Source organism: Antechinus flavipes, chromosome 4 (genome assembly GCF_016432865.1).
Source record: "Antechinus flavipes isolate AdamAnt ecotype Samford, QLD, Australia chromosome 4, AdamAnt_v2, whole genome shotgun sequence".
In the NCBI taxonomy this organism is placed as follows: domain Eukaryota; kingdom Metazoa; phylum Chordata; class Mammalia; order Dasyuromorphia; family Dasyuridae; genus Antechinus; species Antechinus flavipes.
The window spans coordinates 261,037,439-261,056,479 of record NC_067401.1 but is presented as its reverse complement, the minus strand read 5'-3'; the positions used below and the strand labels follow the sequence as shown (position 1 = coordinate 261,056,479).

The 19,041-nt window shown below is 34.8% G+C and overlaps 1 pseudogene; it reads right to left on the bottom strand.

Annotated features, from left to right (window-relative positions):
* Positions 1-11,163: 11,163 nt before the first annotated feature.
* LOC127562002 (60S ribosomal protein L6-like) lies at positions 11,164-16,350 on the bottom strand (annotated as a pseudogene).
* Between the last annotated feature and the right edge of the window lie 2,691 nt (positions 16,351-19,041).

Sequence of the window (19,041 nt, the reverse complement as noted above, 5' to 3'; positions counted from 1 at the left end):
TATTTGACCCTGGGCAAATCACTTAACCCTGTCTGCCTCAGTTTCCTTGTCTGTAAACAGATCTAGAGAAAAAAATTTAGCAAACCACTTCAGTATTTTTGCCAAGAAAACACCAAATGGAATCACACACACACAAAATGTGACTGAAATAACTGAACAATAACATAATCCATATTTAAATGCCTCATGTGTAATGAGGGGAAGTTCTTCAACTGGGATGTGCTGGATCTATAGCATGCATTTAATCAGTACCTACTTGGAGTAAGCAACAAGGAAATATGATGGAGAATTATCCTATGAACCAAAAGGCAAAGTTGTTTTGTTTTGTGAATGAGGAAGCAGATCAAGGATTTGGAACCCTATCAGACAGACTATATTTTAAGTAGCTTCATGGTTTTTACTCTTTTCAATTTTTTCTTCTTCTTTTTTGCTACCATTCATCCTGCTATAACAAAGTCGCTAGGTTGCAGAGCATATAATATAGAGCACTGGGCTGGGAATCAGAAGGAATCAGACACTATTGAAAAACAATTCATCAATATACTTTGGATAGTACCCACAGCAGAGTCTCATTACAAGGGAGAAAAGGGAGGAAATCCAAGAAACACTCCTACAACCTTTGGGCCATCCCTTTACTAAGTGGACAAATCTAACTCTAAAACAGTCTGTGTTAAGAATAAAGACTGAGTGTCCCAGCAAGGCATGGAGGCATAAAATTTGTGCATGTTTTAAATCCCAGTTATGCCATTTATTAGTTTGTGGACTTGGGCAAATTACTGACTAGCTCTGTGCCTCAGTTTCTCAATATGTACTGCTAGTACTTCCCACCTCACTATTGTAAGGAAAATGCTTTTTAAACCTTAAAACACATTATAAGTAAGTTATTACTTTAAATATTTAAATTATGCAAATATATTTGTATATATATATTTTAAAAGGCTATAACATTCATAAATAGAGCTAGTGATCAGAATTTTCCACTAGAAATCAGAATATTAAGAGATAGAAGAGACCCAACAGATAATCTAAAATGACATCTCATTTTTTATGGAAGAAAAAACTGTGGGCAAGTGATTAAGTGGCCTGTCAAAGGAAACAGTTTAGTTACTACTGGCAGAGTGAGGATGAAGACTCTTTTCCTGATTCCTAATCCAGTTCTATTCTCACTATATCATGTTGCCCCTTAAAGGGATGAGATTTATTTTATATAGCTTTAAAGGACAAGTTAGGATCGCAGAATTCATGCTAGAAAGAATCTGAAACATTACTCAGTCCAACTTTTTTCTTGCAAGGGTGGAGGGCAGAGACACAATAGACCTAAGATCAGAAATCTATTATGTTGTTTTGTTCTTCAGTCATTTCAGTCCTGACTCCCTCTCACTGAGGCAGGTGTTATTATGATCCTCATCCTTTATGCCAAGAAAATGTACTTCCTTGAGGAGAGAGACCATTTTTTTTTTTTTTTGGTTCTGTATCTGCCTGGCAAAATGCCTGGTACATAGTAGATGCTTAAAATAGATGCTTAATGAATGCATGAAAGAGTTAAATTGACCTCCATTATATTAAAAGAATGTTTAAAATTAAACCTAGAGCTAACAAGGGCACCATTAGAATAACTGCCTCTTTCTTCAGAAAGGTTGTCTCATGCCTGGGGCTCCATTCCAATGTGTTTAAACAACAACAACAATAACAAAGAGCAATGTTTCTTCTAGAATGTAATGTTAAGAAAACTATTTTTGGTGAACTTTTGTTTCTTTAAAACATGGGACTAATCAGTAATTAGTCACTAAGCTTCCTTAAAAAAATGTTTCTTAAATAGTGTCTGATTAAGAAAGGCCACAGAAAAAATACTTTTAATGGAGTACATGATCCACTACAGGTATTCTGTTCTTCCAAAAAGATGCTTCTAGAAACATCAGTAACTGGATTATTGACAAGGAATTAGAGATTCTCAGAGGCAAGGTTCTGGCGTGGAATTCTACAGAAGACTTCAAAGGGATTTATTTCTAAAGAATGTTTAAGTAAGCTTAAAAAGTTCAAAGAATGATAGTGACCAGTCCAGTGCTCTATCTGCAAAGAGGAGATTTCTCTTTGCCATGCAAAATGTGAACCAGAGCCTTATTGGTTTAGGAGTCAAATTACATAGATTAATGACAGAAAGGAATTTCTGCTAGAGGAAAAAAGTGCTTGGAATTGTGTGTGTGTGTGTGTGTGTGTGTGTGTGTGTGTGTGTGTGTTTAATAAACAGTGATCCTTACAGTCAAAACAATGAAAACTGGAGGAAAAAAGACCTCTAACCTTCATGAAAATAATTGGGTAGGATATTCCTGAGCTGGAATAAAGACATGGAGCTAAGACTGAAAATTAAAAAATACTCAAAGGCATCAATATAGTGAGGAAGAAGCCAAGAAGGAAACAAGTGCCTACTAGGTATCAGGTACTTTACAAATATTCTCATCTGATCCTTACCATATCCATGTGACGCAGGTGCTATTATCATCACCATTCTACAGTTGAGAAAATTGAGGCAGAAAGAGGTTGTGATTCATCCAGGATTACACAGTTTATTAATATCTAAGGTCAAATTTAAATTTAAGTCTCCCTGACTCCAATTTTAGCAGTTCTATTCAAAGGTAAGACTAATATTTTACCTAGTGTTCTCTTGCCAGGGTTTTTTTTTATTAATAGACCTATAATTCCATCAATAATACTGGCACTTTCTCAATAATTTATAATCCTAGGGCACTGAGAAATTAAGACATCTGCCCAGATACAGCTGATCCATGTTATAGGCAATGTTTGAACCCAAGTCAGCTAGCTCTTGGTCTTACCCAGCTAAAATGTATGCCCAAGGAATTTCCTTAGACCTTCAAGTTAAATTCAATATCCCATCACAAATTTTTTTTTTTTACTTAAGACATTTGCCCTTTCTACTGAGGAGGGAGGACTATGATATGTATGTTATAATTTACCCCTGACTTTTCTAAAAGCATTCCAGTATATACATCAGTGATCCTCACACAAACCAATGGCGTGGGTCAAATTAACTATGCATGCAACTACACAGAATCCCATGGCCTTAAAGAATACAAATTGACACCAATGAATTAGCCTATTATAAAAATTTTAGTAAAAAACTTTAATTATTTCCTACAGCTGTGTTATCACACCTTTTCTCCTTGGGATGTGCTACCAAAATGCTATCATACAGTAAAAGACAGGAAATATATCAAAACTCTGTGGCTAAGTAGGTTCTTTTGAACACAGTTCCAACTCAACAACAAAAGTTACCTATCTACACAATACAGTGTCAGAAGCTTTATTACTCAAAGCAGAAATTAAGCACAAAAATGAATTCAAGAACAAGGATTCCTTCCCTGCTTTGGGTCACTTCCATCCTCCCTTTACTCTTTAGCTTCCTAGTATTGTGGTCTCTCTTTGGATATTCTCTTGTGTCTTATGGTGGAAGCCATAAATGTCAGGATGTAGGAAAGGGCTCCCCATTCATACCCAAGCCCAATTTCTGAAATGTAACTCTTTTCTCAGCTCAGCCTAGATATCACCCACCTGCAATAATAACCACTGTTACTGCCAACAAAAACAGAGGCTACCATTTATATAACATTTTAAGATTTGCAAAGTATTTTACAGAAATCTTCTGTAATAGGCAATGACTGAGTTTCCTTCCAACTCTAAATTCTGGGATCTCATCTACCCTCAAACAACCCCAGGAAATAGGAACCTGTAGTGGAGGTATTTTACCCTCATACAGCTGATGAGGAAATATGGTTCAAAATGAACAAGTTAATGATCTGTCCCTGGTCACCGAGCTAATTAAGTTTCTGAGACAGGATTCAAAACTAGACCTTCAGTCTAATTCTAGTGCTCTTTCCAAGACAGCAAGCTTACTTTAGAGAGGTCTTTATGTGAGGCAACAAATACCACTGCCATTTGTTTCTCAGCTTCCATTGACTTTAACCCAGTGCCAAGGAGACCTAAACTTTCCCAGACCCATGTCTGCCCACCCAGGCCACTCTGTTCAAAGAAGCATTGTTCTCAGAGGATCAGCTAACTGACTTATCATTGTCAAGTCACTGCTCACATTACCTGAACTATAGATTCTTTAGTTCTGAAACTGCTTCTTCCTTCTATTTAGAAGTATTCACAAGCCAAAGAGCAATGGGGGCATGATACCTCATTTTAATATTGGTCCAAGAAAATCTTACTTTGAAAGATAAATTTTCTACAGAAAACAAAAAGTGAAAATACATTTCTAACTCCAACATGTGATTTTATGGTTGTTTCCCAGAGCCTTTGATTAATGCAGGTAATTGAGAGTTGAGTACAACTGTAATGCTGGCCTACATTTTTCAATGGTAGCTATAGTTCAGCTGCATAAGCAAATTGTTATGAAGATTAGCATTTTGGGACATGACTTCCCACGCAGACTTTTCTCTTAACTCAGCATAATTTTTCTAGCTTTACTTAAGGAAGGAAAGCAGAGTAGTGAATCAGTGAACCCTGATTTTATCCATATGCAATCCTCCCCTACACCGAGCCAAGTTTCATATTCTTGTTACTATTATATCTAGACACAATTATCATTATCCAATTTTTTTAACCTCTGTTACAATTCTTCTGGTGTCAGAAGCTACAGCTGAGACGGTTCTAGAGCAGAAATATATAAATTCTTTTTTTTATCATAGCTTTTTATTTACAAGATATATACATGGGCAATTTTTCAGCACTGACAGTTGCAAAACCTTTTGTTCCAACTTTTCCCCTCCTTTCCCCCATCCCTTTCCCCAGATTGCAAGTTGACTAATACATGCTAAATATGTTAAAGTATAAATTAAATACAATATATGTATACATGCCCAAATGGTTATTTTGCTGCACAAAAAGAATCGGACTTTGAAATAGTGTACAATTAGTTTGTGAAGGAAATTAAAAATGCAGGCGGACAAAAATAGAGGGATTGGGAATTCTATGTAGTGGTTCATAGTCATCTCCCAGAGTTCTTTCCCTAGGTGTAGCTGGTTCAGTTCATTACTGCTCTATTGGAACTGATTTGATTCATCTCATTGTTGAAGAGACCCACGTCCATCAGAATTGATCGTGATATAGTGTTGTTGTTGACGTAGAAATATAACTTTCTTAATTAGAATTTATTTATTAAGGACTACTGTAGTGTGGGTAGTTGGATTGGCAAAATCCTTCAAGGGCCACATAAAGTAAAAACCCATTTATTTTAGGAATTAGGGAATTGAGTTATGAAGGATGATATATAAAAGCTATCCAGTGCTCCACTTTTAGAATGAATATTAGATTGAACAAATTAGAGTGTATGAATGTAATGGAGTGCTTTTAAACCATAAGAAATGATAAAAGAAAGAAATTCAGAGAAATATGAGGAAATGTATGTACTAATGCAGATCAAAGTGAGCAGAACCAAAAACACAATTTATATCATGTCTATATCACTAAAGAAAAATGATATTGAAAGACTTCAGAATTCTGATTTAAACAAAAACCTTTGTAGGATTAAAGATAAAGCACTTCCTGAATTACTTCCTGAAGGAGAGGCAATGGATGAAAAATGAAGAATCACTTTTTGACATGGTCATTGCATGACTGTGCTTATTTTTCATAAGGAAAAATTTTTTTTCTTTTTAAATTCAAGAGAAAAATTTCAGGGTAAAGGGAAAAGTCATGAATGATAATGATTTCAAAAAAAAAAAGGTCATGAGGTATTTAAAAAAACAAAGGATAGATGACAGAAGGAGATTGGAAGGAAGATACAGAAGGCAGGATAGCTTTAAAATTAATATATGCTTTCCCCCCAACAATAGTATTTTATTTTTATAAATATATGTAAAGATAGTTTTCAACATTCATTTTTTGTAAGACTTTTTGTCCAAATTTTTTACCTCCTTTCTTTACCTCCCTCTTCCCCAAGACAGCAAACCATCTGATATAGGTTAAATACGCACAATCCTTTTAAACCTATTTCCATATTTGTCATGTAATGCAAAAATATCAGACCAAAAGGGAGAGAACTCCTAGAAAGAAAAAGCAAAGTAACAAACAAAAAATGTACAAATGCTATGCTTTGATCCACATTCAGGATTTAAATTCTTTCTCTGGATGTGGATGGCATTTTCCATCTCAAGTCTATTGGAATTGTCTTGAATCACTGCAATTGCTGAGAAGAGCCAAGTACATCACAATCTTGCTGATACTGTGTATAATATTATCCTGGTTAGGTTCACTTCACTCAGCCTAAGTTCATTATTATATGGTTTTGAAAAAGGATGAGTTGCTTGTAATCAAGATTCACAGTTTCATATACAATCCTCTTCAGAAAGAATTGTTCATGTTAATTGATGTTTATCAAAAAATAAAGTATCTTAAAAAATCAAGATATGAAATGTAATAAATACACATTAAATGTTTATTAAAAAACACACAGAGTTAAGAATAAATCCCAAAGGAAATGGTAATCTGCTAACCTAGCCTCTCCAAAAAAGACAACCAAGATACAAAAAGACACCTGTAAGGCAGGGTAAGAAGTTACCTAAGAGAAATAGGGAAAGGCTCATACTAGTAAAGATAGGAAGGATCTTATAGAAAATGGAGGTGTCAAAAGAGAACAGGCAAAAAAAGCTGAAGGTAGTGATACTACTAAATGAATAATGTGAATCATTTTATAATTGTAAACTTCTGCTGATAACAGAGTACTAGTTTTAACAATAATGCAGAATTTTGTTATTTATTTTTAAAAGCAATATTATTGACTTAAAATAACAATTTTTTGAATGAGGGGAAGGAGGCCAAAAAAAAGATAAAAAACCATATGGAAATATTTGTATGAATATGATATAAAATAAACAACCATAAATGAAAACGGAGAGAGACAAAGATAAATGGTAGGGAAAAGAAAAGCAGTAATAACACAATTTTTATAAAGCTTTTTATTTTCAAAACATATGCATGGATAATTTGACAACATTGACCTTTGTATAGCCTTGTGTTTCAGATTTTCTCCTCCTTCTCCCCACCCCCTCCCCTAGATGGCAAGCAATCCAGTATATGTTAAACATGTTAAAATATATGTTAAATCCAATATATGTATAATATGTATACAATTATCTTGCTGCACAAGAAAAATCAGATCAAAAAAGGAAAGAAAATGAGTAAGAAAACAATGCAAGTGAACAACAACAAAAAGAGTGAGAATGATATGTATGATCCACACTCAATTCCCACATTTCTCTCTCTGGGTATAGATGGTTCACTTCATCATAAGATCATTGGAACTGGCCTCAATCATCTCATTGTTAGAAAGAGCCACATCCATCAGAATTGATCATAGAATAATCTTCTTGTTGCTGTGTATAATGATCTCCTGATTCTGCTCACTTCATTTAGCATCAGTTCATGTAAGTCTCTCCAGACTTCTCTGAAATCATCTGTTGGTCGTTTCTTACAGAACAATAATACCCCATAACATTCATATACCATAACTTTTACCATTCTCCAATCGATGAGCATCCATTCAGTTTCCAGTTTCTGGCCACTACAAAGAGGGCTGCACATGTGGGTCTCTTTCTCTCCTTTAAAATCTCTTTGGGATATAAGCCCAATAGAGACCCTGATGGGTCAAGGGGTATGTACAGTTTGATAACTTTTTGAGCATAGCTCCAAATTGCTCTCCAGAATGGCTGGATCCATTTCACAGTTGCACCAACAATGTATAAGATAACACAAAATTAAAAAAAATTAATAAGCAAGCATTTATTCACCACCTAGTATATGCTACATATTTGAGATAGAAAAATAGTGGCACATTTCCAAATTTCAGTTTTTCAGAATACATTATATTTTATAACCCTAAGCATAAGTGAAACTTTCAGCTAGGTATGATGATTTTAAACCCATGATTTTAATCCCAAGTATTGGGGAGGCTAAGACTGGTGGATTTCTTGAGCTTAAAAATTCTGAGCTATGGTGGGGAATGGCAATTAAGTCTAAGCTTTACATTAATATGATAAGTAGAGAGAGACACCACAATGCCTAAGGAGCAGCAAACCCAGACTAAGTCGGAAATATCACCTCTTAGAACTGTACAATCACTTGATGAAAATAAGTAGATACTAGTTCTGTTGTGATTAGGTTGAAGATTCTCTATCTCCACACAAGGCAAACAAAAAGCAAAGTAGATTTTATACAAGAGCTGAATGGACCACCAGAGGAGTTAATCAAGTAAAATCTTCAGTACTGGAATCAGGTTAAACTTAGAGAGCAAGAACACATTGGTCCTCTAGACCAAGAGTCCAGTATATCCTTACAAACATACACACATATTCTCATTCTCTCTCTCTCTCTCTCTCTCTCTCTCTCTCTCTCTCTCTCTCTCTCTCTCTCTCTGTTGACATATTTTTTAAATTGTCTTCTTCCTGAACCAAAGATGTATTTGATGGCAACATTAGAGTCTGAAGGAAGGGAAAAGAAGAAGCACAAATGGTTTTTTCTTTTACTTCCCTGTTAATATGCCCATTAATCCATATGTTGCTTCAGGAAAGAAAAGGGAAATTAAATAGGAGGCCAAGGATGAGAAATGAAGAGATGGAATTCTAAGAACATATCATAAAATCTAAAGGAGATAACAGTTTCAGTACTAACTCTGACACTAGACAGAAATAAAAAGATGTGGATTAGCCAAAATCTAATTTTTTTTCTGCTCTTAAAAAATAACAACAAAACCTACTCAAAAATTGTGATTATATTATTGATAAATATCATTTTGATATCAATGGATGTTAAAATGCTTTGGAATGTACAAAGTAATATACAAACAATATACTGTCATCATCTCCCCTTAATCTGAATTAGATATTCACACTAACTAATGAATCAATTTTAATTACTTACAGAGGAAGTCTGTAATCATAGATACCTTTCCTCTAACATTTACCACATAAGTGAAACAGCAATCAACTTTATCTATAGCTGACCAAGCCCCTACATCTAAAGCTGGAACAATTAGAAATACTGACAAACCAACAGCATTACTATATTCAATGTCAATGAATTAAGACAAACTAAGAAGGTTGGCATTCTTCCTTTATATACAAAATCGCCATTTACTGAAGCTTTACTTAATCTCTCCACTTAAGAGACCTCTATTTATTCTTTATCCTACAAAATCAGTCTATCATTTTTTCTAATATCTTTTATTACAGTTTTCTTTAAGCCACTGAGAGTCCATGTTCCATACAAAACTGTTATGGAATAAAAATTTTTAAAAAAAATTTTAAGATTTGTAAAGTGCTTTATATATGTTATATAATTCCTCCTCCCTACAATTCTTTGAGGGAGGTGCTACTATTATCCCCATTTCACAGATGAAAAAATTGAGGTGGGGAGGGATTTGCCCAGAATTCCCCCAGCTAAGTGTTTGAGGCAGAATTTGAACTCAAGTCTTTTTGCCTTCAAGGCTAATGCTCTATCCATTGTACAACTCAACCACCTCACTAAAAAAAAATTATAAATATTTTAGTAAATATAAAATAGAAACATTTTAGGTCTTTTTTTTTTTAACTCTGAGATGAACAATGTTATTAGTCTTCACAACTTTGGACAACTTCTTCCAAAACATAGACATGATATAAATAAGAGAAATAAATATAAATAAATAAACAAGTCAACACTGCCTTATTATGGGGCAGGTCTGGGATCAAGTTTATATTTTATATTTCTAATGGGGGTAAACAAAACATAAATGGGAGCTGGGAAAAGGGGGGAATGTAAACAGGTAGAGACATATTATGATAAGTGTGGTGTAGATTTGGAACTGAGAAGAAAAAGCCCAAACTGGACTATCAGAGTTCAAGGTGGTTCCAGAGGAGAAGTCTAACATTTGGATGGCAAGGAGGTACAGCTGATGTGCCTAACTAACATGGAATAGAAGTGGGATAACTGCTATCATTTTAAATTAGCATACTAAATTTGTTTGGCTCTAACATAAGATGGTACTTTTACAGGTAAAATTATTTTCTCATTGTGTTTCATTAAGAGAATTAATTCTTAAAAAGCCTTCCCTAGAAACCACTTTGGAAAATTCTAGAATTCTCTGGGATTTTAACGAATGAGTCCCCAACAAGCCACAAAGAATCATGCAGTGAATTGTACAAGACAGTTGACTCACTCTCTTGAAGATCAGTTTGGGTCAGTTAGGTCGAATGGTCCAGGTAAAGAATAATCATTCAAGGTTCTATCAAACAATCTGTTCTACTTGGCAATAATAACCAAAGTTTCCAAACTAAACTTGGTTCCACCTATGGTCCAAAACACCGGTTTAAGGGATGCAATGGTGATTCAGGTTACTGTTCAAGGGGAAAGTTCTGTTGTCATCTTTATTATATTTGCTCACCCAACGCAAGAGCATTTAATATTTTTCCAGTTGATTAGATCAGACTTTATTTGTGTAGAAAGTGTTTTGTAGTTTTGCTCATAAAGTTTCTGATTTTCCCTTGGCAGATAGATTCTTAAATATTTTATACAATCAGTAGTTACTTTAAATGAAATTTCTCTTTGTAACTCTAACTATTGAGTTTTGTTAGTGATATATAAGAATGCTGATGACTTATGTGGGTTTATTTTGTATCCTGCAGTTTTGCTAAAGGTGTGGATTGTTTCTAATAACTTTTTAGTAGAATCTCTGGGGTCTCTAAGTATACCATCATATCATCAGCAAAGAGTGATAATTTGGTTTCTTCATTGCCTATTCTTATTCCTTTAATCTCTTTCTCAACTCTTATTGCCAAAGCTAGCATTTCTAATACAATATTAAATAGTAACAGTGATAGTGGGCAACCTTGTTTCACTCCTGAGCTTATTGGGAATGGTTGCAATTTGTCCTCAGGGGGAAAGTTCACAGGAGACTGAACTAGATTCAATTTTTTTTTCTTCAAAAAAATGATCTATCATTTCATCTGTACTCCAACTTGGAGAACAGAGGGAAGTTAAGTCCAATCCAATAAACATTAACTAAGCATCTATGCTGTACCAAGCACAGAAGTGATGAGTTTAAATAATTTGTCCTGGGTCATACAGCCAATCTTTGTTAAAACAAAGATTTGAACCTAGGTCTTCCTCACTTTTCAGTTAGCTCTTAGCCACTATGCCACAGTTTCCTCTCCAGATTCTGGTTCACTTCTATAAGAGCAGATTGGCTCAATGGAATTCTAGATAACTCCAATTTTGACCCCAATCCTCCAGCTACAATTAGAACTTAGCTCTATCTCTGACTACTCATTTAGCTCACTGCTCCATCATCAACCACTCCCAGGACTGCTGCCTGATCCAACAAAGTATTTCCTTTCTACACATGATGATTTTCCTGAAATCCTATCTGATGGTAAAATCTATCTCCAAACTTCAGAATACATCCATATTTTTCTCTATGGGTGATAATTCAAATAACAACAATCATGTTGAACAGTCTATAGTTGAAAAACAAAGCAGACTAGCTTCAAACTTGACCTTCCAAATCAATAGAGGACATATAAAATAGGGTATAATGTAGGTATGCTGAAGTGGTTAAAGGTAGGGAGACGTGAACTATGCCTTCTGTGTATATATTTTCAAGGTGACAGCTGATGTGAATGGATTAAAATATTTGGAAAATTGGAAATATTTTTTGTTGTACTAAATTTATTTATCACAAGGGGGGGTTTCTATGAGAGAGTTAGCAAGCAGTGATATAAATGCAATTTTTTAAAAAAATACACAACAAAGAACAGAAAATAATTCAGAAAGGGACACAATCAGAATAATTTTGTTACAATCATGTTAAATTAAATATAGATATAGGGATTGGGAGTGGAGCTGTGACTGTGATATATGGAACTCCCTTTACTATTGCTGATGCAGAGTGATACCTTTTGAGGAATTTAGAGTTTTGAAGTGTTACCTAGAATATTGAAAGGTTAAGTGATTTAACCATTATCACACAGCAAGTTATATGTCAAAGGTAGAAGCTACATCTAAATCTTCCTAAGCCTGACTTACTTAGCAATGCTTCCTCCTAAAACATATATTTTAAACCAATATTTCTTAAACTTTTTTTTGCTCCCAACCCTTTAAATATTTTAATAAGAATTTTCTGCAAGACATTTAAAATGCCAGTTTGTGAAAAACAAATTCCACTAGAGAGGGAGAATACAGAACACAAGTAGACATGGAGCTGAGGAATTTTTTTGATTTGGGGCAGGATCTGAGAGTCCATTTTTCTTTTTCTGATTAGCCTTGAACTGCTCAGTAATGTCACAATTCCTTTTTTCTGTATCAAAAATCTTTCCTTTTTAGTGGTGAAATTTGCAGAGCCTCTTCTTCTTGAAGTAAGCATCAATAAAATGATTTGGAGTTTTTACACTCAAAAGGTTAGCTTTGGTAGAAGTGGCAATGACAAATTTTCTGATGGATCCCTCACAAAGGAACACAGTTGGTCAGAGGTCCAGACATCAGTAGCAAGCCACTAGAAAACTGCTTCAGGAAAACCACTTGCTTGCCCCTGTAACAACCAGTGAACATGATCAGAATCATGTCTGGAGTGATGCTGACTGAACACCTTTTTGCCATGACTTAGCAGCTTTCTGGGCACATTCTCAGTAGAATAAAGCTTAGGTATTTTGCAAATCTTTATCACAAGGGTTCCTCTATTCTATTACCACCAACTGACTTTGAGATAGTAGAAGGATACAACATATTTCCACTTGTACATGATTCACAGGAAATACATTGCAGCCCTGGGGTATTTACTGATCCCTCAGGACTGGGTTCAGACTGCAATGCTTTTGAGGATTGTTTTTTTTTTTTTTGCAACAACCTCTTCCTTTTTGTTTTTCTTTTCCTTTTTCCTCCTTTTTAGCCTTTTTTTCCTTTGACTCCTTTTGGGGCTTTTTGCTCACCATCTTGAGAGAAGAGAAAGGACTCACAACTCCTTTTTGCCAGAGAAATGTTTGTGCAACTCTGTCTGGAATCTTAGTTGAGATATTTCTGGCAATGTTCATGCATGTGCAGTGCAAAGTATGCAATGCTGAGTGAACATTCAGAACCAAGGCTGCAGTGAAGTCATACAACACAATACAGGCAAGCACTGCCAGAAACACTTTGGTTTCATTATGGTTTTAGTCATTGTATTCAGAAACCTATTATAGTTGACAAATTTTCTACAACCCCCTACATTCAATATGTGACCTCCTATAGGGTCATGACCCACAGTTTAAGAAACTTTGCTTTAAACAACCCAAATGGTATACAAGTACACAGTTTCATACAGAATATTTTTCTGTTCTTTATATATTGAAAAGTTCATCTTTGTGAATGTGTAAGTTTATAATAAAAATTAAAATTTAAAAAAAGAATTAGAAATTTCTTTGTAAGTATAAGAAAGATTGTTGAAAGCCACAAAAGAAAAAAAAATTATGAATTATGCTTTGGACTGCGTTGCTACAGGATACTGACTTAGGGATTGGAGGTAGATAGTGGGCTAGAAAGAGAGACATTTGAAAGCAATGGAAAAATAGTCATGTGTGTTTATTTCTTATAAAAGTTTATCCATTAATAAAAACCAGAGATTTCTAATCTCTTTATGCTTAAGAAACAGGGCCCTCTTGCTCCCATTGCTTACATAAAAGGTTTTTACTTAAATTTTTCGCTGGTTGTTTCTATTCCTGGAAGCCTCTTCTTCCTCACCTCTACCTCTTATCTTCCCTTGTTTCAAGTCTCTTCTAAAAATCTAACCCTTCAAAGAATGTTTTTATTTTATTTTTTCTCAATTCCATATAACAATTTTTAACATTCATTTTAAAAATAACTTTTGAATTCCCAATTCCCTCCCTACCTCTCCAAACCACCTTGAGAAGGCAAGAATTTTGATGTTAAATTCTGACCTTTTGCAAAAAAGCTTGAGTCTGAAAGACACTATTTATGTACTTCATCATTTGCACGCCCCAATTTTATGAGAGTTCCTTATAAGAAAATGAGGAAGTTGAGGTCTAGCACCAAATGCAGGGGTGTTCAGATAGCAATCCCTAGTTCAAAATATGAGGTGCAAGGCAAATGTGAAGAATTCACACTGGCTTTCTCATTGCCAAAAGGTATCTTTATGAGAAGAGGTCATAGACAAAAAAAGAGTGGAAAATATGAAATAGATTTAGGAGAGCATACATTTAGCAATGAAAGTGGTTTTTTAACAGTTAACAATGGAAAAGACAAGCTTCCCAGTGGAACTCACAATTAACCAGTAGAAAGGGAATAGGCTATGAAGTGAGAGGATGCCATTAATTGGCAGATTAGATCCACAGAGGAGTTTAACTAAAAGAGTTAGTTAGGTATAACAAGGGTTACCCCAAGAGAGATTCAGCAAAGATTACTGGGGAAATGTAACCTTGGGGGTTTGACATCATAATTTGGCTTTCTGACTAGATACGGCAAGGTGGGATTTTCCAAGACCTCCACAGAGGTGGGATTGTAAGGCAAAGCTGATCCCTATTAGTGCTCTTCCCTGCTTCATCAGGGAGTATTACAATCTTATCAGTACTTCAGTCTTTTTTGACAATCCCATCTAATTATCCAAGACCTCATCACAAGGACTGGGTTTTTTTTGTTTGTTTTTTTTTTTTTTGCCTCTATGTCATCAATGATTAGTATAATACCTGGCAAATAGAGAGCATTTAGTAAATGTTACTTGGCTGACTAAAAGGCTAAAAATTTACATCCCACTGTTCCTCTCCTGACTCTGCAAATGACGAAAAATATGATGCTCATTACGTATAAAGAGGGATGGCAAAGGAAAGAACACAAGACCTGAAATCAAGGTCCTGTGCCATATGTTAATTTGTGCCTTTAGGCAATTCCTTTCACATCCCTGGGTTTCCTTAGATACAGTGAAGGAATTGTACTCACTGCTCTCTGAAGTACCTTCGAATTATGACTTTGTTTTTCTAAACTATAAGATTCTGATAATCCATCACCAATATGGATAAGTGTTGACTTTACCTTTTCCCAAAATGGCAGATGCACAGCGAGGAATGTTAATAGAGAGGCCAAAGGAAGAGAATGATTCCTGTTTTTCCTTTTCCTTCAAATCATGATGTTGTCATCATATATATACATCATTGCTCCAGGGAGAATTTGACAGTTTTTAAAATAAGTCAACAGTAATTTCTATCTGTGTGTGTACAGGTACCATGGTTTATGGAAGAGATACAAAAAAATGTTCTTATTGTTGCTGTTCAATCATTCAGTCATGGATTTTTTTGTCCATGGTGCTGTCTAGAGTGGTTTGTCATTCCCTTCTCTAGTGTGACCCATTTTAAAGATAAGGAACTGAGACAAATAGGAGTTAAGGTTCAGGATCATACAGCTAGTAAATGACTCCAAACCTAGTACTCTATCCACTTTACCACCCCGTTGCTCCTACCATAAAATGGTAAGAATTTATTCAGCAAAATATACCAGTGTGTGTCACACACATGTACTAATTTCTCTAGAATTCTTCTATACTATACATCTTCAAGATATTAATAATCCCTCATTACTTAGGCTATCAAGCTTGCCCAGACAATATCAGAAGGCAACAAAATGGAGAAGCATTGATCTTACAATTGGCTAAGCTGCAAAGCAATCCAAACTCTGACTTTTAAAAGCATGTTTAAAGGTTTTCTTTGAACTATGAGAACATCAAAGATATTTCTAAACAGAAAATTCTAGGCCCCTATTCTTGACTTCCTTATTGCCACTGCATATAGTCCATTAATGTGTCTTAAAATAGATTAGGACTTGGAAATTCTGTCTTATTTGGCCTGCTGATACTCAACCAACTGGTATCCTCTACCCCCTAAAGTGAATAAATCTTCAGAGCCAGAGTCAATGAAGTAAATTCTTCCAATGGGGGAAATTTTTTTTCAGGGGGAGGGAAGGAGAGGGGACAAATCCACATAGATTCTCAAGAAGCCTAAAGAATTTCATCTTTACAAAAACTATATTAAAGCACAATTTGTCACTATTGAACCAGGTGATAAGCATTTTATTGCTGTCAAACTGTGAAACTTTTTTACAGTTAAAAACTAAGGGAGATCTAAGTCAGAAGGTAAAATGCATTCAAACAAGTAAAGGCAGCTGAAGAGAGACAGATAAGCATTTGCTGATCTCCATAACTTCAATTAAAAACTAGTTAGATCCAAACTTGGGACCTGAAGAAATATAAAAAAGTAATCTCAGCCCTTTGCACAGGTAAGGAACTATGGGAAAATAACACTGTATCCAATACCAGACTTTTGTGAAGGAAGAGAATAAGGTATAAGAAGAATGGAAAAGGCTGTCAAAGCTAAACGGTTTATTTTTGATTCTGAAGGCAATGGACAGTCCGTAGAATTTATTGAGTGGGCATGAGGGAGGGAGGATGACATGGTTAGACCTACTACCAAATATGATTTGTCTGAATTGTCACACAACTAATAATCATCATCTAAATCATGCTTTGAATACAGCTTACAGGATTATAGATTAAGAGCAGAAGCCTTGGAGGCTAAGCTAGTATCAACCCTTCATTTTATCACTGAAGAAACTCAAGCCTAGAGATATATCATTTGCCAAAGATCTTACAAATATTAAGTAAGAGGGTCAGGATTTGAAATCAAATCCTTGGAGACCAAATCCAGTGTCCTTACCATTGTACCAGATCTGATTCCAAGTCTAGTATACTTTTGCTGAATTTTAAATGATAATCTCTTTAAAAAAAAAAAAAGGCAGCAATTTTAATTGTCTGATCCCAGAATCTAGCCTTCTCAACACCTGAATCAAGTACTCAGTTCTCCAAATTGTTACAGGAGATGAAAATACAAATTTCTTCAACTGAGAAGAAAAAAATGGAAATGCCTGTTGATAGAGTTGTGAAATGATCCAACCACTCTGGAAAGTAATTTGGAACTATGACCAGGCAGCTAGGTGGTGCAGTGGATAGAGTACTAGCCCTGGAGTCAGGAGAACCTGAGTTCAAATCTGGTTTCAAGACATTTAACACTTCCTAGATGTGAGATTCTGGGCAAATCACTTAACCCCCAAAAAATACAATAGGAACTATGCCCAAAAGTCTATCAAACTGTGTATACCCTTTGATCCAGCCTCTCCTGGATCTGTATCCCAAAGAGATCAAAAAAAGAGGGAAAAGGACCAAAGTGTGCAAAAATGTTTGTAGCAACTCTTTTTGTAATAGCAAAGAGCTGGAAATTAGGTGGATGATTGTCAATTGGGGAATGGTTGGGTAAGTTATGGTATATGGAAACAATGGAATATTATTGTTTTCTAAGAAATAATGAACAGATTGATTTCAGAATAGCCTGTAAAGACTTCCATGAACTGATGCTAAGTGAAGGGAGCAGAGTCAAGAGGACATTGTACACAGCAACAAGATGATGTGATGATCAACTGCCATGGATGGGCTTAGCTCTTTTCAACAACGAGGTGATTCAACGCAATTCCAATAGACTTGTGATGGAAAGAGCCATCCACATTCAGAGAGAAAACTATAATAGGAAATCAAATGTGAATCAAAGCATAGTATTTTCACCTTTTTGTTGTTGTTTGCTTGGTTTTTTCTTTCTCATGTTTTTTTCCCATTTTGATCTGATTTTTCTTGTGCAGCATGATGAATATGGAAATATCTTTAGAAGAACTGCACATATTTAACCAATTGTTTGCTGTCTTGGAGAAAGGGGAAAAGGGAAGAGAAGGAGAAAAATTTGGAATACAAGGTTTTGCAAAGGTGGATGTTGAAAACTATCTTTGCATGTATTTGGAAAAATAAAATACTAATTTAAAAAAAAAAGAAATGGAGGGGCAGCTAGGTGGTGCAATGATTAGAGCACCAGCCCTGAAGTCAGTTTTGAACTTAAGTTCAAATCTAGCCTCAAATACTTAACACTTTCTAGCTGTGTGACTCTGAGCAAGTCACTTAATCCCAATTGCCACAGCAAAAAGAAAAGAAATGGAAATGCCATAAAAATATAGTTTTCATTCATGATTTTCTAGAAGAAATGAAATTAGAAATCATACTGGTAGAGTGCTCAGGTATGAAATATTAAGACAATATGCAATAACTCCCTAAAGATGCCATTTCTCCTTCTATTTCTTTAGCTCACTTTTTTTTTAATACCACATGAGAGGATGCACATACCATAAAGAGGCCCAGTTATGCAGAGGCCTATGTAATAAGCTGCAATGAGTAGTTTTTCATACTATGACTTTTCACTCAGTTGTAAACCATTTCTTTCAGTCATTTAACAATCATCTGCTTTTGTTTTGTTTTGTTTTTTTTTAAGACTTTTTATTTAATATTTCCCCCAGTTATATTAAAAACAAAAAAAATTACATTTGTTTTTAAATTTTTTGAGTTCTAGATTCTCTCCTTTATTTCCACCCACAAATTAAGAAATGACATGTGTTTTGTACAGCAAAATAATGGTTTGGTCACATATACTTATTGTGTATCTAATTTATACTTTAATAAATTTAACATCTACTGGTCATCCTGCCATCTAGGGGAGGGGGTGGGGGGAAGGAGGAGAAAAATTGGAACAAAAGGTTTGGCAATTGTCAATGCTGTAAAATTACCCATACATATAACTTGTAAATAAAAAGCTATTAAAAATTTTAAAAAAAGAAACTACATGTGAAACATGCAAAACATTTTCATAAAAGTCAAGTTGTAAAAGAAAACATCTCCCACTCTAATGAAAATAAAAACTCTCAAGAAAAATTGAGTTAAAAAGAAAGAGAGAGAGATAGAGAAAGAGAGGATGCTTCAATTTTTATTTAGGTATAATCAGTTCTTTCTCTGTATATGGATAGGATTTTTCATCATAAGTCCTTCAAAGTAATTGTGGATGACTGTACTACTAGTAATAGCAAAGTCACTGATAGCTGGTCATCCCAGAACATTATTATTACTTTGTATACAGTACATTTCATTTT